The sequence below is a fragment of the Protopterus annectens genome, chromosome 1.part2, assembly GCF_019279795.1.
Source record: "Protopterus annectens isolate FY-2018-M chromosome 1.part2, PAN1.0, whole genome shotgun sequence".
In the NCBI taxonomy this organism is placed as follows: Eukaryota; Metazoa; Chordata; order Ceratodontiformes; family Protopteridae; genus Protopterus; species Protopterus annectens.
In genome coordinates this window covers 325,555,796-325,583,094 of record NC_056727.1, presented here as the reverse complement: position 1 = coordinate 325,583,094, position 27,299 = coordinate 325,555,796, and positions in this window count along the sequence as shown.

The window sequence follows — 27,299 nt, the reverse complement described above, 5'->3', positions numbered from 1 at the left end:
TCCGCTTGCTGTATTATTATTTCATATATCCTTTTCTCCACATTTCAAAGATAAACTGGATCAGTACTTTGCTGTGCACCCCCTGCTGGTTATATGTAGTGTGAGCTTTGTTGCACTTCATTGCTCAGGTTGACATGTATGGTCTATTTTGCTGCAGCCTCCACCACTTTAGTTATGCACCCATCTGTTTTTTTAAGTTCCTCTTGCTTCATCTTATGACACCATAAGTGCACCATGTCCATTTCCAGATCTACCAGCCCTTTCCAACTCTTCTAGGCTTTTTCCATATGGGCTGGGGCTAGTACAGTGCCTATGAATGTCCTGGGAGGTCTTGCTATCTCAACGTCTGCCAAGAGATTTTTTCCTTATGCCCTACCCTATACCACCCCCTTCCCTGCAGTCTCTTGCTTACATCCAAAGTGCAGGCACACTGGGGATGTCCTGATTTATTGCTCCAGCTCAGCAGCAGCTCAGTCAAGTTCCCCACTTTAATACCTCTTAGGACTACACAAGTCCATGGCCTCCATCAGTGATCATGTAGAGAATGTCTTTGAGGCTACCATCCCCTCCCTCCTCTCAGGATGGTATTGCCCATTGCTCTCCTGCCATTCTGTCAGTCACCCAGGCTACTAATTCAATAGTTGGCTGGGCTGTAATAAAGGCTTTATCCCTCAGTCACATACCCATCTGTAGCACTGTTTGTCCACTGCGGCAACATACTGCTGCTCTCTCCATAATGTAACACCTCTATTTTACCATGCAGGTCTTTCCTCAGCTTGTTGATGCTGTGCTTATGCTAATATGTTCTTAAGTACCTCTGAGCTGTATTCTTTACCAGTTCATGTCACCTCACAGTAAGACATTGTCCTGTTCGATTCCCAGCTAAAGCGTCTTCTGTGTGGAGACATGCGTGAATGGGCGTACCTTCATTTGAAGGTTGTGCGTCAGGGCTGGCAACTCGGCATGTAAAAGTCTACTGTCAATCATTAGCGGACCGGAGTTCCGCTGTGGCAACCCCTAACTGGGAAAAGCCAAAAGACACAACAACAACCATTTAATGCTGTGCCTGTATATGAATCCAAGCCAGAATTCAAAGACTAAATGTCACTATATGTTTTGTATGTGTGTGCATGCCTGCTCTAGTGTGTGTGTGTGTGTGTGTGTGTGTGTGTGTGTAAATGTAAATGGATTATCATGACGCATACCACACAGTACTTTTGCTAGTTTAATGCATCCCATTTTGCATGCGATATCATGCATTCCAGTACTAGATATTCTTTAAGCAAAAACACAATAATTTACACAGTGTTGCAAAATGGCAAAGTCTTGCTTTGTATCACTTCTTATAAAATAATTTCAGGCACAGCAGTATCTCTAGAGCATCATAAATGGAAGAGGTTGTTAAAGTAAAATTGATTTTTTTAGGAAAATGACAACTGAAAGAAAAATGGAAGGAAATTAATCTGCGATGCACTGAAACATTCCAACAATAGAAGACAACAAAGGGCTGAAATATGATTGCAAAGGAAAGTGCAATTGATTTTCATTCTCATCAGATGAAAATCCAAAGGACAGACTTCTGGTGAGGATTTGCAATAATTCTTACTCATATGTAAAAACTAGAAAACAACAATAAACTTAATGTTGACTATTAAAATGTCATACAAATACTGAGTTGTAAAATTACTGATCAGTAGACTTATTGTTTAAATAATTATCACATTGTTCTAACTTCATTTTTTTTCCTATACAAAATTTCTATTTCTTGTACCTCCACTTTTCTTTTCTTTTAATTTCCTTCTTCTTCAGTCCTCGTGGCTTGATCATTTGGATCAAAGCCAAACACATTGTGCATTTGGTATTCTTATCTAGTCTAATTTGGTAAGATGTACCATTATTTATAGATGGCAGATGACCACTGAGTTGAGCTGACAGTTTACCATTTTTAGATATAATTAAGTTTCTATAGCTTTACATATACTTAATAAATAAGCTTGTACATTATATGCCATGGATGGAATTCAGAAATACAGACTATGCAGCCACATAATGGCAAATAGTATGGTCTGTGTAAACATGAAACTGAATGTAATAGGAGCCACATTGCATGATGGAGTTAAATTAATTAGGCAATGCTCTGGACAAATCTCAACAGATCACAGAAAGTCAAGCATTGCATAGTGACAGTCACATGACTTCCTGAAACCAGCAGCATTCCTATAACATTCTCATAATGATGCATGATTACATGCTAAATGACACATCGCAACAGGAACAGCTGACAGTTCTAGTAAAGGATTCACAGCAGAGTTCTTACAATTTGTTGTTAAAACTGCAAAGGAAATGGGAGTATTGGACAGTTGTGAATGGAGAAGAGCAAGCAGATAAATACACATAATGACTAGTGGAATGGAGTACTGAGATGGGGTTGGGTAAGGGTATATTTTCCTGGGGAAGAAATGCCCATTTTCCTTTTTTCCAGAGAAAGGTAGCGGGTGGAGGTAGCAAGAGGAGGGTGCAATCAGTGAAGAGGGTAGAGGGATGTTAGGAGGAACATACAAACAAGCACAAAATACAGTCAAAGACCAATAGAGGAGATGCAGAAATGGAAGACGGAATACAAAGGAGGAACACAGGCAGACAAAGGGAGAACAACTAATATGTGTGGGAGGACTGGAGTAGGTGTTGGAAAGAGATATTAAACACAAGGAAGGGGAACAGTGTGACTCAGGATATGGTGAAGTGACACATGATTCTTGTGCTGCCCAGTGCTGCACCTAGCCAGGTGTTCATTATCCCTGTGACTTCACTTTTGGCTGGCCCAGCTATTGCCAGTCCAATAGCTAGGGTCTGGCACTAGTGAGCACCTGCCACTCACAGAAGAATAGGCTGCCAATGTAAGCATCACTTCACCAGTCTATCCGTGCCATCACCTCATCCTCCAACTCCTTCTGAGTTATATACTGTCACTCTGTCACCCATCAGTGCCATTCTATGATGAAATCCTTGTATCTTCATAGACAACATGCCACCAGACATCATTGTGGAATCCTCCAGTTCACCTCCTTCTGGATGACCTACATCACCATGCAGACAGGCAGGACTGATGGCAGCTGGAAACTCAACAGATAATTGCAGGGTAGGTTATTGGTGAGGTGTCACACTGACACTCACAGAATGGGAGCATAGATGAAGAGAAACAAAACTAAAATAACAAAGAAATATAAAAAGGTAGTATTAAAAACAGAAATAGAACAGGAAAAAACATTATTTATACTGTATATCAGTGTTTGTTATGAAGTAGCCACAGCAGTATAATGTTGTGAGGTCTGTCGTGCCAATATGTACATCACACCTGCTACATCAAAGGACATAATTCCAGGCAGTGTGGCACAGGGTAGAGGATGACATAGTGCATATAAAGTCATACACATATATGCAGGTATGTTATGAGAACAGTGCATTCAGTTCAATGAGCAAATTCTCGGACCACAGAAGCTTGACTGAGACACCTCCAGTTCCAAATCATGTACTCAATGGATATATAAGGAGGTGACAGACCTGTCCTACTGGATAGTGGCCTGCCGTTAATCATGTAGACCATGCCATGGATACATAGTTACAAATGGTGAAACATTGGCAAAGAAAAGGTCCTCATTCGATTGGTAGCAGCATGTAATATGACATATGCCTGCTACTATTAAATGACAAAGAGTGTTCCCAATTAAGTGTGTCCATGGCACATTAGGTTCAACTAGCATTGCCAGGGGTGTGGAAGGGACAGTGCATGTATAATGCTGAGCTGAGACACCATTACACCCTGTATGGATGGAAGGGCTGTGGCAATGGACAAGGAAACATAGGACAGCACACTTAGACACACACACACACACACACACACACACACACACACACACACACACACACACACACACACACACACACACACACACACACACACACTTTAACAATCGGCAGCTCTGCAGTTATCTAAAGTATAAGTAGCTATACATCACAGCCATATGCATACCCCTGCATCTGGAGTGCCTTTCCATACACCTTTGACACATCACACTGTTTTCTTCACTCTCCTTAGCAGGTGAAAACATAAAAGAAAAGGAAAACTTCCAAGAATAAAATGCTCTCTATATGTTTACTTGTTAAGACTAAATTACAACAGAATGCACTTGTGAAGGGTATTTTCAATAAAAGTTTGGAGCATGTTATAGTAAAACTAGGGAGCACTTTTCCTAACTTATTCTTTCTATTAGCAAAGATGATCAAAGGTCACAGTGGTGAAACCTGCACTGCTCATTGGTATGCATGATGGCTGTGGCATCCCTCACTCCCTTACAAGACAATGCCAGGCATCCATCTTGTACTGGGGGCTTTCATAAAACATTCCTTCACAGGTGCTCCAAGTGATCTCTATGCAGGAAATAAGGAAAGATCTTGACTCTTTTCTGCTTCACCTTTGAGCCCCTGGCACATTCAGAACCCTCTAAAGGCATGATCATTTTACAAGTCAGAGTTGTGAGGACAATGGTAGAAAATTTGCATTGTTGCATGGCATGTATCAGTAGTCAGCGATATAGCTCACCAGTAAGTGATACCATCGTATAGTGGCACATAAATGAATGCATGTCAGACTGTGTTTGAGGTGTGAAAGTCAGCTGATCAGATTGCATGTAGCCCTTACAATCAACACCCCATTCTGTCATTGCAGTATAGTGTCCTCTATGTGCTATAACATGGCTTACCAGTTAAAAGTTCACTGATCCAACAAGGCACTTCACTGTCATTTATGCATGTTCTTGTTTATGTATGAGCCTCACTGCACAGCACTGGTCCAGTACGTATCATGTAAAATGTGTCATTAAGAGACAGTTAGATTTCCTCATTAGCATAATTGCTGTGCTAAGAGCCATGGAACTGCATGACAAAAAAATCTGTGACCATTACACTGCTCATTGCACTATGGAATTTTGTTTCTTAGCAAATTTAAAGTAGTAGACACTGAGCATTACAATACAGAGTGGATGCATAGACATACATCAAGTCTACATGGGACAGTGACATTTGGAGGAATTGTGTGGGTAAATTTACTGATGATTTACTGTGCCTCTGTTGTTGTTGTTGTTGTATGGGGGCAGTGCCCATCATCTGACTACTGAGAGAAGATTGGAGCCATAAGGGGCTTTGTCATAAAGCTTTGTAGTCAAGTTTCTCAGTGCTTTACTGAATACAGAATGCTGTATCATTGGTGTGGTTAGAGGTCACAGACCATATTCAGTGGGGGAAATACCATATTCTAAAAGTATGTGTCTCTTTTAAGGAGGAGTTTCACAATCTCCTTTAGACGGTTATGTCAGAAGGACAAAGGTAACTGTAGTGGTGAACACTGGGTTAACCATGGGATATCTGTGGAATAAAGAGACAGTTGAAACAATTCTGGTATGGCCAGACATCTGAGTTCTATGGACTGAGGAGAAATGTGATGTTTCAGTGTGGGGAGGTTACGTTTTAATGGAATTATCCTATTAAAAGTTACCTAGTTGGTACATCAGGTACTGTATGTGACATATCAATTCATTTCTTGCAGTTGGCCTGACCATCCCATTGTGTTGTACCCCGAAAAAGACAAGGGTGCAGGCAACAGTGGGCAGTGGCCATATTGTTATTATACCAGTTTTTGTCTGAAATTATGTTTGTTGAGTGTGTCAACATGCAGACAGATGCATAGGTAATACATGCATCAGGTCACTGCCAAATTGGGATAGACAGAGTACATGTGCAGATGGCAATAGTACTCCAGATATATGGTGCAGAGCAACCAGTGAGATGGTGTAGGGGCATGCTTCACCATATATACTGATGAAGTGCCATTTGCACATACTTCTACAGCAGGACTAGGTGGCACATAATGGAAAATGTTGTGTGGTGGAGGGAGCACCTCTGACCAGATTCTCAGCAGTTCCATGGCAACAACATGTGCAGTTGTCAAATGCCTCAGGGTGGGGTAGGTACTGCACAGTTTATGCTCACTTTGGAGTGTGGAGTAGGGTACCACACTGTGGATGTGGTAGATAGTGGTTAATTACTTGCTCTGTTTATTGCTCACATTAGCAGACTGAGATACCTCCTGTGAACCATAAGCCAATACAGAAGTTTTTCCAGAAAGAAGCAGATATCTTTCTGCAGGCCCACATAAACATAGCCAATGGATCCTTCTGAAAATGGCAGGACCTTGTTGAAGATATGCATACATATGTGGCCATAAGAGAACAACACTACACTGCACCATAATGTAACCAACAGGATTCACCATGCCAGCAAAATAGAAAATGCTCTTGCACAGGATGAGCATGGGTGGGGATCTGCATATACAGAGCACCATTGCAGAGATAGACTTTCTAGCATCACTGTCTGGTGTGACAGACCACTGTCCCATACTCAGAACAAAACTGGGCATTACAGCAGAACTTCACCCAACCCTGTGGGTGTCTGTCAGTAATGTCCCGGATGGTTATAACCTGACATATGTACAATGTCCTGCAACATGCAACAGCAATTATGTGCCACATGTTCAATACGGACACATAAACAGTAACAGAATTTCAGGGCTTCAGCTGCCACAAGGTTGTGCACAGGGTACATGAGCTTTAATTTTTTGCATGCTATATTTTTGCACAGCTTTTGCAGCACTAGGAATTGGGGTTGCCACTAAGCTAAATTGATACTCAAAGGTGTTTCTGTTTTCTTTCGCAGATAAGTCTTTGTATGGGGCCTCCCTCATGGATGCGAGCATGCATGACACTGGGGAAACATCTGAGCATGGCAATGATGGCATCCAAAGCACGGTGTAGTTAGTGTCTGCAATGTCACTGTCAGGCATGATTAACATGGTGGGCATATTACCAACCCCTTCCACTGACATAGCTCCATTGACAACCGGCCCATCAGGCCAAGATGATCACTTAAGGATAGGAATTGCCTAAAAAAGCAGCATCAGGCACACCCTTTTTCCCTGCCTCCAAGACAACAGGGGCAACTGGTGTCTCAGACAAGTATGGGAATAGCAATACAGTGGCATTCTAGGAAGTGACAGACCTATGGTTCCTGCCATCATCCAAGATGAGTGTCTTCATGGCCATTACAATTACACAAGATATGCGCAGGGTGTTTATCCAGGCACAAGCCAATGCCACTAAACTGCACACACATGGTCATGCACCTGCACCCGCATGTACACATAGACACAGACACACACACACACACACACACACACACACACACACACACACACACACACACACACACACGTGCACGCACACATGTGCACACATAAAACATTCAGTCCTGCATCCAGTTCACATACCTGCTCCAAAAGTCATCAGAGTTGTGAACCTATGCCCTTAAATTCCCCACAAAAAAATCCATAGGTACTCATAGTAATGTTTTAGTTATTGGTGACCCCATAATTAGAAATACTCACCCAACCCTCAATAAGATGGACAACAACAAGGTGACATTAAGCTTTTTATCTTTTATCCATAGAGTAATTAGTGTCCTTTTGTCCATTTTTTGTGAAAAATATGATGAAAATATATTATTATTATATTCACACAGAAGTAAATGAGCTTAAGCATTCAACATATAAGGAAATGCAGAAAGACATGATGGAGATTACTATGCCTGCAACTATGGCCATGAAGACACTGATCTTGGATAATATCTTGCCATCACCAGTGATAATGATGATGATGTAATTCAAAGATAAACTGATTGGGTTTAAACTGACTGAGTAGTTGATATCATTATCGGTATATTCAGTATGTATCAGTGTGGGAGTATAAGGTGGACAGGTCTTCTTGCCTCACTTAGGATGACTTTCTCCTCTCTCAATATATATTTTGCATACTGGTTAAAGCTTTTGCTACCCCTATAGTACTTTTTATGGTAGACTCCATCCATCTTCTAGACATCTCAGCATATTAAATTCAAATTCAGATTATGTCAAGGTGGTTTTACTAAATTATAGGATTGTAAACCAAAAGACTCCTTCCCATAGCATTGCTCAAATATGCATGCAAATTTATCTATCTATCTATCTATCTATCTATCTATCTATCTATCTATCTATCTATCTATCTATCTATCTATCTACCTATCTATCCATTCTTTGTCGACCAGGTTAGTCCCACTAGGCTAGTAGTCTGTTTTTAGGGGAGAACTGAGGTGGTATTTATCCTACTGGGGGAATTTGGCCAGAGTATGAAGGAACTTTCCTTACTCATCATTGTTGTGAGTGGGACCCATTTTGCAGGAGCACTTTCTATTTCTGTTCTAGGTACAAAGGCAGCCTGAAGAAACAAGGAGGCAGATGGAAAGAGAAGCAGGTGATGGACAGGTGAGAAAAATGGAGGAAAAAAACATTGAGACCAAAGAATTGTGCAGGATTATGAGGAGATATTTCAAAGAAATCTTTTTGATGGAGATGAGTCAGCAAATGATGGATGTATAATTACAGCCCTCCAGACAGGAGAGTTGTGGAATGATTTACTTAAATAGATGGTTATGCAGAGTGAGCCAGAAAATGAAGGGGATGTTTCCTGGGGGCATTATGGAAAAAATGTAAAAGGAGGATGCAGAGACAATCCTGAAGGATAGTGGTGAGATGGAAAAGAAAGTATATGCAGAGAAAGTAAAAAAAGCTAGAAGGGGAGTAGAAGAAAAGAATGCAGAAGAAAATGAAAAAATGGAAGTGCCTGGTAAGGATTCAAAGTAAAGAAGACAAAAGAATCAACAGATATGAAGTATGGGAGCTAATAGCTCCTTTGAGTGTAAAATCACATGAAGTAAGAGCATTTATGTGTATTAACAGAGACATTTCATGGTGTTATATTTGAGACTGTTTTCTTAATGAAAGTTTTCTTGGAGAATATGCAAAAAGAAAGACTATAAACCATAGAATATTTTTGCTATAAATGGATTTAACAATGAAACAAAAAAACAATCCATGTACAATTTTCAACGGGGATGGAAAGAGAGACTTTGCGAAAACATTTGAAAACTTTATGTAAAGAAGTACTGGCCATTGCAAAAGTTTATGACAAAAGAGGTTTATGGGCTGGTGGCTGAAATTATAATATTGTGCTAAACATAGAGAAAAAAATCATGTTATATTACATGTGGATGGGAGTAGGGGACAACCTAAAATATGTTTTTTTTTTGTTTGTTTTTTTTGTGGAAAAGAAGGACATTTGATAAGTAACTGTGACAAGAGAAAATGTTATATTTGTGGGGAAATGGGACATGTTGCAAACAATGTGAATTAAAATGTTATACATGTAACAAAAGTGGACATTTATGGATGGATTGAAAAAATGAAAATAAGAGTAAGGAACAAGAGAAAGAAACAGAAGAAAATGAATAAAGAGAATACATTTTATAAGTAGTAAAAATATAAAAATAATTATGTGAGAAAAAAGTAATAAAGAGGACATAGATGATGGTTCCGAAATAAGTGATGAAGAAGACATAATTTTGGAGGTAGTAAAAAAAAGAATTCTATTGGTTAAAGGGTAAAAGACAGAAAAGGAAAATTTAAAGAGATAAGTACAAAAGAAAACAAAGGAACTGGATGAAAAGTAATGCATGCAGCTAATGTTTAGGGTTGGTATAATGGTTAAGATGTTGGATTCATAGTCTCTAAGTGCACTTTTAGGAGGAAAATTGGCTAGGCTTAGAAAGGTCTATTAAGAAAGCTAGTCTAGTAATTATCTATGAACTTATGAAACCACAAATCAAGGGAAAATTAAACTTTTAGAGTGTATTTTCTATAAATGTCTATTGCATTAAGAAAATAGTAAGAAGAATATAGAGTATGAGAAAATCTAACAGATGAAAAAAAAAATAAAATAAGAAACACATGGTGTAAACAGAAAGTGAAATGTCAAGTCTTATTGTGGAGACTGGTAATAGATAAATCGCCAGTAAAAGGAAATATGCCATATAAAAAGAAAATTTATAGCATTTGTTTACATTGTCAAGAATAAGAAACTATGGAACTTGTGTTTTTGAGATGTAAAAGAGTAAAAAAAGTTATGGGGCAAAATATGTAACGAGGATTTTTTCAAAGATATAAAAAGTGGATAAAATAAACATTGATATGATTAAATATGGATATTATAAGAATACAAGTAAAGAATATGTTAAAAGAATAAATTAAAAAGTATTATATGTTACAGGGATTATATGGAATGAAGGAATAAATTAATTTATGTTTAATGGTAAATGGATTTTAGCAATAATATTAAGTAAAATCAGATGGTGGTTATGTAAAAAGGAATGGGGTCTAACAGGGATGAAAATTTATTATGATTGTAGAGGAAAATTACGAACACATTTAAATAGATTTGTATATCTGTATATTTGTACATTTGTAAGTATGTGTAACTATGTAAATATTTGGTATATAAATAAAAGACACCTACTCTTTTCGATAGGTGCCATGGGATCTTTTACATCCACCTGAGCTACCACCAACTCAAGGGGATTTGAACTCAGTTAAACATCTTATCCATAGATCATTTAATTGTAATGACAGCCCTCCCTCTATATCTGAGTTCATGCTTTCAAACGAGCTGCTAGCTGTGAAGGAGCCTATGGATTTATCAGTGGTACCATTATGTTATGACACATCCAGCATGATCCCACCTCACAATTATATATGTCCAAATTACACTGAAGAACTCTAACTACCATGTACATTCACAGATAAGTACTAGGCAATCTGCCTGCAGTCCACTACAAGCTTAGCCAAAACCCTATTTAAATGTTATCTCTAACCTCAAAGAGGGCAAGACAAGCTAGACTAGGAGAGAATCTAGGCTGCCCATCTAATTATCTAGGTTTACCTTGAAAGTAGCAAGGGTATTCCTCTGCTTGACATGTAGTCAAAGTTTTTTCCAAATTTGAAAAGTATATTTTCTAATGACTCTACCACACTAGCATATCTCATTTATTTACTGATGGAAATTTAGTTCATTTATCCAAGTATCTGAGGTACCATTAGTTCTGCAAAGGAATAGGAGGAGGTGAAATAAGGATGGATCTTTCATGGCTCGAAAGCCAAAGCACAAATCTCCATGAAGGAGTCTATAAGAGACTGAGTACAGAGTAAGGGGTGATAATCTCCTGGCAACTAATATTTTTGAAGTCACTGATGTTTTTAGTTGTATATTTCTAAGGACTCTCAACTTGTGTGATATGTTTAGACAGATACATGCCAAAAGATGCATTATGTTCAATAATGTCTTTTTTGGATCTAAAAGAGATGCCTTTGGAAGTTAGATGAGCCAGATAAAAGACTTTCCAAACTACTGTGGGCACATGAAGGTTAAATGTATGGACTTATGAGCAAGATTGTCTAAATCTCTTTCAGCAGTGTCTGATTTGAGATGTGCATCACCTTTATGGTAAGTGAAACTGTTTTGTTTACCAAAATTAACTAATCTACATTTTACATTTAATTTGAGAACATTGTCCTTGCACCATCTGTTAACATGGTCTAACCCATGTTGAAGCAATTGTGGGTCAGTTGTAAATCAAATAACAACATCCAGTTTTCAGTCATCTGCAAACTTAGTTAACCATAGGCCAGGAGTGCTGGCCTAAAGTTCTGAGAAATCAATGATAAAGAGATGATGCCCCGTAACTGAGCCCTGAGGTACACCACTGGTAAATTTTTATTTTCAGAATTGCATCTACAACTCAAACAACATTGGTTCTGTCAAACAACCAGTTAGCAATCCACCACACAATATCAGGATTTATATTCAGATTTACAAGTCTATAAATAATACCAGTATGGGGAATACAGTCGAGTGACTTGGCCAGGTCTAGATATGCTGTATGTACTGCATAATCACTGTCTACTGCTTTAGTTACTTTTTCAAAGAAATTAATGAGGTTAAAGAGGCAAGGCCTTCTTTTGACAAATTGATGAGGGTCCAGGGCATGCTTCTTAACCTCTTAGCACATCAAATCTGGACAAATCTTAAATTAATGGGGGAATGAAGGTCTGAAATAGCATCAGTTTTTAAGTGTTGCTCTTACAGACATAAAGTTGTTAGAATAATAGAATTTGTATTAGTGTGCTTTGCCTAAAGGATATAAAGTCTGAAAGTGAAATATATGTCATTATTTAGTAACTTCAGCCCTTAGTGATTTGTCAAAAAAACACAAATTTTATAAGGAACAGGCCAAAAATATGAAGCAAAAATCTGGAGAGTCTGTGAAAATCTGCCCAGTTGAGTTATGGCCCAGGGTTAAGAGATTTTCAGTGTCAAAATTAATGAGATCTGTGATAATACATGCCATAACTTTACATATGAGGACAGTGAGACTAACTTGTCTATAATTAGCAGAGTGTGTGGTTGGGCCACCCTTGTGTAATGAGTTTAAAATGGCTGTTTTCCAGGTTTCAGGAATGTAACCAGTGGAGAGGATTAGATTAGAGAGGTTAAGCATAGGTTCAGAAAGGCCATATTTGGCAATGGTAATTAGTAATTAGGCAACCTGGTATGTTATCAGGGCCCATACATGAAATATTCTCAGTTTTTGGCAGGGCTGTGAGAACTTGTTAGTAATTCAAAAGGACTGGCTAAGATCATGGAACCTTTTGAATAGCTAATATATAATAGTGGGTGGAGTAAAATTTGCACTCAGTTTTTAGCCTGTATCTTAACTATTTCTTTTAGGACATCAACGGTAACATTTTTGTGGACTAGCTCACAACATTATTGGGTGTTAATTTTTAACTTCCTGACATAGTTAAAGAAAGATTTGTAGTCATTTTTGTTTTAGTGGCTATTTTAAGCTTATTCCCAGCTTTGAGTTTCCTAATGGATTCTTTAAGCAGTTTGTTAGTTTGCTTAGGTGTGCTCTTAAGACAGGTAAAATGAGACTTTTTATAAGTATCAAGTAGTTTCTTTCTCCTGTTATATAATTTTTATACAGGTGTTCCATCACAGGAAGTTATTTTTAAATTTTGCATTGTATATGGTGTGGCTAGGGACTGCTTTATCAATACAACTATTTAAACTGCAGGAGAAATCAGAAGCATTGTTGCTAGACACAGCTCACCTTACGTATCTCACTTTAACCTCAATAGTTACCTAAGCATTTTGATAAAATTGATGTCTATTCAGATGACATTCTTCTTGGTGACTACTAAGCCATCAGCTGGCAAGCATATACAACAAAAAACAAATATGTCCAGTGCTTCCGAGGCTATGTTCATACTCAACCTCTTGAACAAATTTTAAGTATTCATGCTAGAGACCATGTTATCCTTGATATTGCCCTCAGAAACATGGCTTGTGTGTGTACCCCACTCTGTTTCATCCCCTCTTTGGTAAATCCGACAGACAATCCATTATCATCTCCTCTAAAACCTGTTGTCTCACCATCACAAAAACAACTGTTTTTTGGGTATTTCTCAAAAGCAATCCTGTTAGAAATCATAGGTGACCTAAATAAATTCCAGAATATCTTTCCACATACTGACTCCAACAGCAAAGCTGATAGCTATACATTTGACTTATACTTACATCTAAATAGTTGCATTTAAAATTCCATCCTTATGTTGTCCCAATATACAAATATAATGGAAAAAGTAAGAACAAACTCTTATGTAGGTCATACCAATAATATGTTCAACAAAAGAAAGAAAATATGTATAATAAATTTTCATCTCTTTATTTAAAATAAATACATACTTACATACATACATACATACATACAAAACAAATTCAAAATGAATTACTAAAACAAGCTAGAAAATTCTTTCATGTACCATTAAAAATTGTGAAGCTGAGACTGAACTTAGGGTAGCCATTTTCACCAGGATAAATCCTTTTTCTGCTATGAAAATAAGCTCTGAAGTAACATTCATATACGCTTTACACTTGTCTATGGTATACTAACCATTCAGATTCTGAGAAAATAGACAATATACTATTAGATAAATTTAGATCCAGTGTTGCTGTTACCAACCACTATGTTATCCTCCCTGTCTCCCATTCCTTGCCTCCTAAAATTACTGTTGTTCAATGCCTATTAGCCTTATCCAATTCTAAAAACATCACTTCCATGGGCCCTTATGTCTACCAGGTTGCCTGCTTACTAGCATTAATTATAGCTTGGCTAAGATTTATCTCATTTTTTTTAATATCAGCTTCTCCTAAGATTACATGCATGCTATTTAGAGAACCACTGCTGTGATTTCACTACACAAGGGTAGCTCTACTACTGATCCAAGGCAATTATTAACATATTTGTCTCATTAGTCTTATCTGAAAGACTATAGAGCATGTCATATCTGAGAACATTAAAATAGATACAGGTAGCATATTGGCCTATGACCAAAGCAGTTTTGTTTTCTCAGAGGTCAGATGCTCTCTACTTAACCTTATAAACTCCATCAAAAAATCAATAAAGCCATGGACAAAGGTCACAACATTCACAGCATCTAAATCCTTAAATACAATCCTCCATTCAGGTATTATTGATAAGCTTACTAAACTTAATGTAAAACTCTACATTCTCCATTGGAGAGCTAATTAATCTGTAGGCTGACAGCATCTATGCAGTGAAAGTTACAAGAGTGTCCTCTGAATATAAAAATGACACTAGCAGTATCTACCAGGGTTCAATATAGAAGCCCCTCCTTTTTGCCATCTATTTCTCCAGAATTCAGTCTAACGTGCTAGGCTTGTAATTATCAGATTCGATGAGTACAAGCATGGCACAACTGTCATCTCACCTTCCGATACACTCTTACATCAGCAAGGAACTGACTATGTCAGGTCTTGGTGTAGTAACGATGGTCTTTAATCCAAATGCCAAAAATGTGTGGTGTGTAATTCCATTTAGTAAACAAAATGATCCCACCTTCTATCATACAAACGATACATCTCTACAGATTGTTATCAGGGATTCAGACATTTATGTTGACAATTTGTGATAATTCCTACCATAATTAAGAAATCCTTCTACCTGTCCCACCTAATCTAGAGGCATCTCCTGTATAGCTAAAGGAGTTTTAGTTCCCCGTACTTATCCCTCATAAAGCCCATCATTGAATATAATCCTCCTTTTGGCATGTACCTTAGTAAGCATATTGTTCACATTGAGAGAGTCTAAAAAAGATCATTGGTCTGAAGTCTGTTAGACAGAGAGGCAGTCTTTTCCTTGTACTCATTGTCCTATAGAACACATTACAGTGACCATTGTCATGGCTTTTGATCACTGGAAGATCTCACCCTATTCTTTCTCCTCTGCTGCCACAGAACCAGTGTTTCCTCAAAGGTACTCAACCTACAATGATAAATTAATACGACTTATTGGCAGATTAAGTACCTATCGCAATGCATTCTGTGCCTGTGGAACAAGATCCTTCTGTATATCAAACAAAGCAGCTCTTTGGATGCTTTCAAAGTTAATCTTGATAACTGGATTGGTAGTTATAAAGTATGTCCTCTGTTAGCCTGTGTAACCCTTCTACACAAAGGAGGTGAACATTATTGAATTACATAGCAATTCAAAGGACAATTTGGTTAGGTAGTCATTGCTCCAAGTTAATCATATTGTCCAGTGGCAACTTATTTACCTATGAATACAATTCACTTAGCCAAAATTCAATGTATTGCTATACCTCTGACCTTCGTATATCCCTGCAGTGAGAATACATTATTTTCCCCTGAGGTGCACTTACTTTGGAGATGACTATATTTACTAGGACTGTATAGTTTACATAGTCTTTTGCATGGGAGGTATAGAGAGGCTTTTCCACCTTCAACAGAAAATATTTTCCTTCTCAGCAATAGTAGTGTTTTTATTTGAAATTGTTGGCAGTTCTTTTAGGGTCAGTGCTTCTTGGTGTCACTGTTGTTTTGCTGTTGTTCTTTCTAAAGTACAAGGTACATTTAATTAATTTTTGTTCTTTTGATACAAATGTGAATGGAAAAACCAGTATCATGGTGTTTTAAAATAATATTTTGCTTCTAACCATTCAACAGTCATTAAACTCTTGTCTACATCTACCTCACTCATTTTTCTCATATCACAGCCTTGGATTATGCCAGGATGTACAGACAACAGTATGAGTTTACAGAGATAATTTAGGTATTAGGTGACCTTTTTAGATGCATCTATCACTCTCAACATTAAATGACGTGCAGTGAAATTCCCACTACGCTGATCCAGATTTAGCATGCTTACAGTGCTCAGTTAACTCATTCACTCCGGAGCAGCTCAGAAAATGCTGTCTGCTTACTTCCATCATAGGAACAACAGTGCAGCCTGAGCTTATTTTCAGATAATCTATTTGTAATACCATACAGAAAACAAATGTTCATAACTCTCTAACAGTAACAGCTAGACTAAAAATGTAAATGCAAAAGTTGTTTAGCAGACACTGACCTTTCCAATAGTCTAAATGTTGATAGTGCCTATCTAAGTCATTATTAAATATTTGCCAAGGAATGCTGATATTATGCATATTTCTTTACCTTTTTGGTAAAACAAAGCACAATGTCTTGGTGAATGTACCATGTAGACTCATACAATTTGTAATTAATTTGTATGAATGTCAGCTTTAAAAGGATACCTAGCCATTACTGTGTGGTGTTCCTTTACTGAGATATTCACAGAAATATGATTAATATTATATTTCTCATAACTGATAAATAAACAAAGCTTAATATCTCAACAGACAGACCCCAGGATTCAGTAAGCTCTGCACGGTGTGCAGGAATACTGCAAGAGCTGCTGAATGCAATATGGCATACGAGCGATCTAGGAACAAGATCCCGGGACATGCACGAGCTCTCCTACACTATTCCTGTACAGACACCACTGCTATATGCTAATTACCCCATTTGCTGGTGAAAGCCATGCAAATGAATTGAATTAGCGATCCAGGAAGCAGGCAGGCATCTGTGCAAGAATAGTGTAACCTGCAGAAATGTATTCAGTTACTAATCAAATACATTTCTGCAAATTACAAAATGGAGGCATGACAGCTCCAAAGAAAGCATGTATTCAATGTAGTAGGCATGTCATGGCAAAATATATGGCCATTGGGATGGGAAATAGTTGCAAAATTATAGAAAATAACTTTTTTGTTTGGCCGATTTCAGCCATTTAAGTGTAGGGCAGCACTACACAATTGGGATCAGCCCAAAAATATGAAAAAAAGTTGGAAATAAGCTTTTAAACCCAAATCAGCATTTTGCCATGATTGTCGATGTAATGCATGACAACAATACCAGGGAATAGTGCCCGTGGCCCGTGTTTGCCCTTAGTTAAGCACAGCTAAGGAAGGGGATGTGTCTGAGGCTGCCTAGCAGTGTTTACATTGTCTAAACTGGTGTTTTAAAACCAAAATAAACCCCACAGGAAATAGCAACTCTGTTCACATCTGAGCACTGGGTATGCGCGGTGCCCCTCAGGGCTTAAACAGGAAGGCAATTGTAAGGGAAAACAGCAGTAGGAAGGCAATAAAGGAGAACTAGCATAGCTGACAGGTAAAATGTATCAGAATCAGCCAATTACACAGGCAGCAGCCCATCCCAGCACACTACTATAAACTATGCAAACATCTTTCACTCTTCTTTTTCCCACAAACTCTACAACACCGGTGTACACAGACAGGAAAATTTTACCTAACCAAACTAACAAAATGTTAGGGGCTGCTGTTGCTCTCATACATCAATATGTGGAAGAGACTGAGTGTAGTGAGGATGTGAATGCTGATGACCAACCCACAGTGAGGAGGAGAAGAAGAGTGTACAGACCCAGGGTGACCTACCAGGGGCTACATGAGCTTGAGATAGTGGAGCACTATAGGGTGGACAGGGACATTTTACAGCAAATTGTTGAGCTGTGCCGGCCACACCTCACACACAGAACAAACAGAGAGGAACCCATCCCAGTGGATACCAAGGTACGTGTAGGGTTAAGAATACTAGCCACAGGTACCTTCCAAAGGCCAACTGGGAATATCATGGGGATCTCACAGGCATCAGCATCTGGGGTACTCCACCAGTTCCTGGATGTCATATCAGCACATGCCGGTGAGAACATATATTTCCTCAACACCCATGAGGTGTTGACAAAAATATGTGTCTCTTCCACCAAATAGCAGAATACCCTGAGGTAGTGGGTGCTATAGACTGCATGCACATACACATCAAAGCACCACCTGGTGAGTGGGGTAGGGTCTACATAAAGCGCAAGGGCTTCCCCTCCATCAACTGTCAGGTCATGTGTGATGCCCAGGGCATTATCTTGAATGTGTGTGCAGGCAGCCCTGGAAGCTATCATGATCTGGCATATGACACAGCTGTGCCAGAAATTTGCCAGTGGGGACATCCCATATGGCCACCTAGTGAGGGATGCTGGTTATGCATTATAGCCATGGCTGATGACATCTATTCACAAATGCACACACACCCGAACAAGAACTCCATAATGAGGCACAAGCACAAACCAGAATCATAATAGAGTATGTGTTTGGGATGCTCAAGTCACGGTTCCACTGCCTGGACATATCTGGTGGAGCCTTGCAGTACTCTTCAGCTACGTGTACACAAATGTTCATTGTATGTGCCATGCTACACAATATGATCCTGAAGAAACAGCTGCAGCAGGAACAGCATGGGGCAAGGCCACACAGCTCCTCACCATTGCCAAGGCCATCGCAGGTACAGAAGGACTGGAAGGAGGAACAACCTGAGCCTGCCCATGTAGGCAGAAGGAGGCATGCCCAGTATGCCCAGGCTTTGGCAAAGAGGCAACGCATAGCAAATATACTGACACGGTAGAGACCCAGGGAATGACACCTCTCTCTGACTCACACATACAGTAAAAGGGATGCCAAACATGACATTACCTGTGCTTTACCATGTATAGGGAGTATGCTATGTGCATTCGACATAGTCAGCCCTCCAGCACCATCCTCAATACTGGCACACCCACAAGGTAAGTCACTCTTCCTATCAATTGCCGAATGGAGTAGTATGTTCTGCTAGTTGTATCTATGGTATGCATGTGAGCATGCAAGGGAATCGTGTGGCTGAATGGGATGACAGCAGATAGTGGACACCTATATGGGCAGCATGAAATCCATAACAAATACTGGTGTCAACAAAGTAGGCAGTACTAGACAAGTTGACAAATCCCACTGCAGTACATGTGGTGGCCCAAATGTGTGTCCATAGGACACACATATGCATGTCAGTGAGGCTCACATACCCAACACCAGCCTCAGCCATCAGGACAGGTGTAGATGACCCATAAAGAAAGGCTGTGCTAAGGTCTTCAATTGACGGCAATGGTGAACAGCCCCTCTCCAGACCAATACAAAAGACTACAACAGATCTGGTAGTTGTATGTTTGTTCTGAAGGGTAAGAAGTCTGAAACTGAAATGTAGGTCAATAAAAAAGAGTAAAATCCCAAGAAGGGAAAAGATCCCTGATCAGTATCAGCAAGAAAATACATTCCCTCATAAAATCATCCAAGGCTAGTTTCGAAAGAAAAATTGCCATAGACTCCAAAGATAACCACAAGGCATTCTTTAGCTATATCAAGAATCTAAGTGACAATTCTCAGATCTGCTCAGAGTTACTGCAGAATGGCACAAAATATGCTGAACCGACTGATATAGCCAACATCCTGGCAGACAGGCTCAATGCAAACTTCACCCCCTCTCACCCCCAAAAGGGCCAATAACTATACCAGAAGAATGTAGTGCCCCTGAAATCACAGACACTCAGGTTAAAATAGCTCTCTCCAAAGCCAAAAACACAGCATCAATGGGGCCAGATGGTGTCCCAGGCTGTGTCCAACATGAACTCAAAGATGAGCTAACCCCTCACCTAAACACACTGTTTAAACTCAGCCTGTCCACAGGCTATGTGCCCACAGAGTGGTGCACAGCAACAGTTATTCCGCTCCACAAAGGTGGAGCCGCAATGGACCCCAGCAACTATCACCCTATAAGCCTGACTAGCTTGGTCTGCAAAGCTATGGAGTGCATTATTGTGGATCTCATTAACAGAGACATTAAGGACCTCCAAACACTGGAACCTACCCAGTTCGGCTTTGTTAAGGGTAGATCATGCCTCCTAAACCTGGTGGACTTCTTTGAGACAGTTACCAAGGCTATAGATGAGGAAAGGTGGTCCACACAGCCTACATAGACCTCTCAAAGGCCTTCGACACTATTCCCCACTCAGGTATTATAGACAAGCTCACCAGTCTGAACATAAGCCCCTACATCATGGAATGGGTTGCCAACTGGCTCATGGACAGAACCCACATGGTAAGAGATGCGGGAACTAGGTCTGACTCTAAACTGGTTACAAGTGGTGTTCCCCAGGGCTCAGTCCTAGGACCCCTCCTGTTCGGCATATACCTCTCAGAGGTACAGGCAAGCACAGGAGGACTATGGCTGACCAAGTTCGCAGACGAGTGCAAACTAGGGGCTATAATTGACTCTCCAGCTGACACAGACATCCTCCAAAAGGGTCTCACTGAGATTGATACCTGGTGTCAAAACCATGGCCTCAAGCTAAATGCCAAAAAGTGCATAGTCATCCCCTTTGGAAAAAAGAAAGTACCCACAAACTATCACATAGGTGGTAGCTCCCTAAATACGGAAGACGTAGTAAGGGATCTGGTGACCCAAGTAGATAGTAACCTCTCCTTTGATAATCACATTGCTAAGGTGGTTAGAAAATCCTTCTATGTGGCCCACCTAATCACAAAAGGGCTTGCATCCAGATCAAAAGAGGTCATTGGGCCCCTCTACGCATCACTCATCAGACCCATCATAGAGTATAATACCCCATTTGGGATATAAATTATAAGACACCAGCAACAACTGGAAAGACCACAGAAGTACCTCACCAAGAGGATCATTGGCCTCAAGCAGATGCCCTATGCAGCTTGACTGAAGAAACTCCAGCTGTACTTGGTTGCAAACCGCCTACTCAGAGGTGATCTCTGGCTGACATACAAGGCCATGTTCAACCCAGAATCGATGGACATGCTCCACCTAAAGAAAACCATATCCCCCCGAGCCACATGCTCCAGGGATCTAAACCTCACCACAACAATAAATGGGACATGCTGGAGGGATAGATTCCTGTCCCAGAGACTTCCCATGCTCTGGAACAAGATTCCAATCTACATTAGGCAGAGCTCCTTGCTAACCCTCTTCAAGAGGAACATTGACGAGTGGATGGGAAACAGAAGGTTTACCCCAGGGATCACTTCAATGGCTCTGCTGGACAGAGGCACAGGGAACTAATCTAAGGGGCCGGTGAAAGCCAGCACATTCTGGCTAGGCTTATAAATGCCTTCGGGCAGATAGCCCAGTACCTACCTATGAACCTATGAACCTATAAAACCTAAGAGTTGTACTCTACTGATATGCGTCTAGTCAGCATGATAGGTCAGAATACAAAATGAAATGGAAGCTAACAGAGTACCTGAAATACCAGTACAGTCACAACAAATGTTTACAGTTGTCAGGTGTGCCCCCCCCCCCACAATCTTATGTAGAACACGTATGTGTGGGTTTAATAACTGTGGAGCACAGATTAGCTGTGTTCACCCAGTTTACAGGATAGATTGTTCCATGTGTACAATATGCAGGGGTCCATGTGTTAGGTTGTTGTGTGTTCAATATTATCTGGAAGTGGTCAGAATGCAGGCATGGAGGGATGTGTCTCAGTGGCCTATGGCCAGTACTGTTGATGATAGGGTCATGTTCCAACAACTACAGTGCCAACCGCAATGCATCTCAGCAATACCCATGTCAGCAATCATCCATACTCACTGTTCAGATGTCAATATGTATCACCATCTGAAAGATGGACATGCCATGAATGTGGGCCCAGACATACACACAGTACACAGGTGGAAGTACCCTAGACAGAGTACATAAAATGTAAATGTCAACTTCACACACCTTTTGGAATTGTACATACAGGTTAGCAGCATATTAGATGTCTGTGTAGTACGGAATACTGATGTAGTCTGGTCAGTCATTGGCAGACCACAAAAAGCACAGGTATGAAGTAATGAGAGACTGCCTACGTCCTCGCACAAGGTAGTATAAGGGGAATGTCCCAGGTATATCTGTGAGTCAGCTGCAAGAAGCTTCCATATCACACATGCACTCAGCTCACCCCACCATCAGCCACAAATTTATCACGGGTCATATCCCTGATGTTGGGAATGAGTACAGCATGACCCCTCACTTATGTATGGGAATACACACAGAATACAGCATGCTGAAGAGGTGTCCCATGCAGGTGTTTCCCTAGCTGTAAGTAGCACCTTGCCAGAATCCAGACCAATGGATTAATATTGACAGGAACTATTGCCATTAACACCTCACACACTTACCCTGTTACCCCAGGGGAATCCAGTGGCTCATAGCCTAGGAACGTAGGAGTGACAGAATGCACTGGCCTGCTACAGATGACCTGCATCACTACAAAATGCCCTACAGTCCTCTGTCATAGGCCTGTGCCTTACCAGTACTGCTAATGTATGTTATCTAATGGGGTCCCAACTAGCAACATAACACAGTCCACAGAACACAAATGCAAGGCCATGTTGACAAATCCCAGTAGCATGCCCACCATGTCCTACTGCATGAACTGTGGACTAACCCCTAAATACCGTTGGGATGAATGGATAACTATAGATATACTTCTCAGATATCGCTTGCGTAATGTTAGGAAGAATAACAGACCGGGGGTGTGTAGAAGCATGGATGTCATGGAGTGCATGAAGTCTGAAACTCTGATGTGTGCCCATACTACCCCTGCCTGCAAACCCAGTAATGGGTGGCTACAAACCTGCTTGTAAACCACAATGTGAAGGGTAACTGACCAGATATATGAGTCCTGTCTCTGGGTAACTGTCTCTGGGTGAATCTGTACAGCTGAGAGGTATGGCCACAGCAGGATATGGCCATTCTGTTACGTCAATATATGTACAAACAGGGGATTCTCAGCCACCACAACACCAAGGTGCTGGACCATTTACACAGAGTGAACAGCAAGTGTCTGCAGTTAACCCTCCAGAATGGCATGATTGTGCAAGAATATGTGAACTGCAGACCACAATACTGGACACAGCTTCATTCATCTTGTATTTCCCAGGAAATAACTGTGAGGAAATAAGTATATCTGTCAGTAGCTGATCACATAATACATCACAGTGTGAAACAGTACATATGTCTCTGCTAACACCAACCATGTAACACAAGCAGCACAGACACAATAGTTACAGTATCCCACTATCTGTCACCCATTGTGACTCCATATTGTCACCCTATCTACAGATATCCTGCAGAAACAGGTTGCTAGCTATAGGTGTAGAATACCAAATCCTGGACTGGAGTATACACTACCTGGAATGGATTCACACACTCAGTAGAGAAGGTCATACTGGGCATGCTCCTACACTTAGAAAAATGAAGCCCATCTCTGACAACACAGTGGGCTATACATATCTGTCAGTCACAGATGTCTGTGCACACACACCACATTGTACACCATTCATACTTTGCACACACATTAGATAGGAATACTCAAACATATCCAAGGCCAACACACTATAATATGTCAAACATACACATGCACAGATATGAGGAAGTTAGAGACAGACAGTGACAGAGAGATTTCCATCATGAGGCCTGTCCCACCCGCCACTCATCCAATTGGCCAATATCACATGGTGTACTGATGTCAATCACTGTATACATTGGTTTTGGTAGCCCTCAGCCCTATAGTGTTTGTGGTGCTTATGATAACTGTGTAACATGATAGTACAAATCAGTATTCATCTAGCATTTGTATACCCAGTCCTGTCAAATGTAAAGTGTGTGACTGAGTGTTGTGTGTGCATCCAGAGGAATGGTTTATGGCCCATTCACACACACACACACACACACACACACACACACACACACACACACACACACACACACACACACACACACACACACACACACACACACACACACACACACACACTGCACTTCTCATTGCCCATGTTAGCACTCCTGCTGATGTCAGTCACCTTGAAATAACCCTCTGGCTAAGTCTCAACCCTTTAAACTGCATGGCGCTTGAATACTTGTGTAATACTGTAGAGTAGAAAAATACTTGGGCAGGGGTTCTAATCCCAAAAATGGCAACTGTGAAAATCTGTGTGTGTGTGTGTGTGTGTGTGTGTGTGTGTGTGTGTGTGTGTGTGTGTGTGTGTGTGTCTGTAATCAGTATCCTGTGTGGAGGTTGCTGTGATTGTGTAATAACAAGATCCATTGTGGGGTGGTTTTGCTAAATTATTATGTTGAGGACCTAGTATATGTCACAATGTCCATCTTACAAGGACAACATATGTCAAACACTAGAGAGGCTGGTGTAGACAATCCATAGCCTATCAGAGAACACTCTCCACCCATGTCTCATACACAAACACACTTGGCTAGGCAGCAACCACTATATTGGTAGTTCCCTGCATATTGCTTCACAGATAGTAACCACGGTGTGATTGGAGTGGACTACATGCCTGTTGACCACAACAGTACCACTGACATCAGAAAGTATTTTGATGTGTTACATCTCCTGACTGTGTGTTATCCAGCAAGCAAAAGCACATGACACCCTGTTCCATCCCTGAAGTAGGCAAATAAATGCTTAGAGTGGCCCTTTTGCTATGTTCCCCACTGGACACCTGCAACAATTGTAGAGTCTGCAAATGTAACCCACAAAGGGAATACCATGCCTTATACACTTGCCCTGTATGGGCAGATGCCACTACCTCCACCGAATACCTGTATCATGCTGTCAATGTAGGTGCAAGTACAACCTCAGTTACATAGCCAGGTCTCACCAAATGAGGTCAGGAATGCTACATCAGAAGATAACAATCTGTCCACACAACATGCCCCAGAGACTTCAAGTACACTTCCACACATCAAAGAACATACGTGTGGGACATGTGCACAACCCAGACACTATCCATGTTATGGAATATAGATCACATACATGGGAGCAGTGCACATCACTGGCCACCCACAATAGTAACCCAGATGAGTGGATGGTGAATACAATACCCACCCCTAGGGACCACTAATGGGACTACACCCCTGAGCCACACTGGAGACTATTGTCATGTAGCCTGATGCCAAGGTATTTCCTTTGCCTAGCCTTGTACAGCCTTCAGGCCCATTCACCTACTACACACCTGTGAAGCAATGAACCTATGCATCTCAGTACTGGCAAATGTGTGTGTGTGTGTGTGTGTGTGTGTGTGTGTGTGTGTGTGTGGGGAGATGAATGATTTTGAAGCCATTTACACTTACTACACCTCCCATTGCCCTACTTTAGCATGCCTGCTGATGTCATTCACCTTGAAATAACCCTTTGGCAATTTTTCAGCCCAGTAAGCTCTGTGGAGCTTGCAATAACTGTGTAATACTGTAGTGTAGCAAAGTAGTAAGATAAGAATTCTAATCCTGAACCTGCCAACTGTGATAATGTGTGTGTGTGTCTTCATTGACACCTGCTTTTGTGGACATTCACACTTACTACACTTCCCTTACCCCTCCTTCAGCACTGTTGCTGAAGTCACTCACCTTCAAAGATAACTTTGGACAACTCTCCAACATGTAAGCTCTGTGGCATGTGCAATACCTGCATAACACTGTAATAATAATACATAGTGAGGTAGGGGTTTGAAACTCAGTACTGGTAAGGGTGTGTCTGTGTGTGTGTTATCAGTATTCTGTTGTGGTGATTGTGTAATGACAGGATCCATTGCAGTGTGGGTTTTGCTACATCATTATATTGAGGACCTATATGTCCTAATGTCCACATTACAAGACCAATAGTTTTCAAACAGTGTAGAGGGTGTTGTAGACAATCCTCAGCCATAAATCTGCACAGCCATGTGCAATTACTATGTGACAGTATGGATTAATAAACAATACAGGCAACCATTATAATACTCAGATACCACTCTCCACCCACGGATCATACACAAACATGCTTGGCTCTTACTCTCTTACTCCCTTCCTTTCTTACTTTGTCTCTGTTTCTTGTCTCTCTCTCTCTCTCTCTCTGTCTCTCTCTGTCTCTCTCTCTCTCCCTCTCCCTCTCTGGTGTATATGTAAAAGTACATCTGTTTTGTATGGGCAGCAGCTTGAGTGTTGTAAGTAATGCTCATGATCAGCTGATAGCCTGTGCTCGAACTGCAGTCCCCCACTTGCTAATTGCATGTGGAACAGCTGTGGTATCATTCCTATAGCCAATTGTATGGAAACACACTCATATAACTAAACACCTCATGTGGGTGTTGGGCCTTTTCCTTCACTGTGAGCAGGACTTCATGTGGGTATTTGACAAACAGCATCACAGAGGGAAGTTGGAAATACCTCTTGCAACATACACTGTGGAGACAGGCCAACACAAGAGGGGGATATTCCAGACATGGGGACGGAATGTAAGTATTGTTGTTCTACATTTGAAGTAATGTTGGTTTAACAGGGTTTGTGTGGATATGGCTGTTCTACATGATTTAAAGTCTGGCATGATAGTGTTATGTGGTTGAGGAAATTCTGACCTGTAGGGCTATCTGCAGACTGGCCAGAGTTTGGAGTCTTACTTGCGGTGTGTTACTCACACATTTCCTATCTTTAGAAATGCAGTAGCATACTCTGACGATTGCAGTCAGTACATGGTGACATCCATGTCAGTTACTGACTTCATATCCCTCAGAAGAGATTTGTCACAACAAACCCTGTTACACCAGGAATTGTCTCAGTTTATCACAGCAATATGTATTGTAGTATTGGCACTGTGTTTGCACCTCTGTCCCCAGAGCTGTCACCCTTTGTTCATATGTCATGCAGTAAGAGGTGCATATGTACAGTATATCATTATTTGCTAACATCATAACAAGCCAGTGAGATATCAGACTGGTAGACATGTTGTGTATAGTAGGCCTTATATTTGAGGACAAAACCTGGACATTCTGTTGTAGTCTGTGCAGTAGTGAGGTCTGTGTACTTATGGTGATTGTTGACAGAGTGTGTATTGTGAATATGTTACTTGGTCTGTGTACAGACAGTGGTAGATGTCAGTGTTCTTGGTCCTGTTCTATCTGACTTTACATGCTGCTCCAGTTTCTGGTACCCTATCAG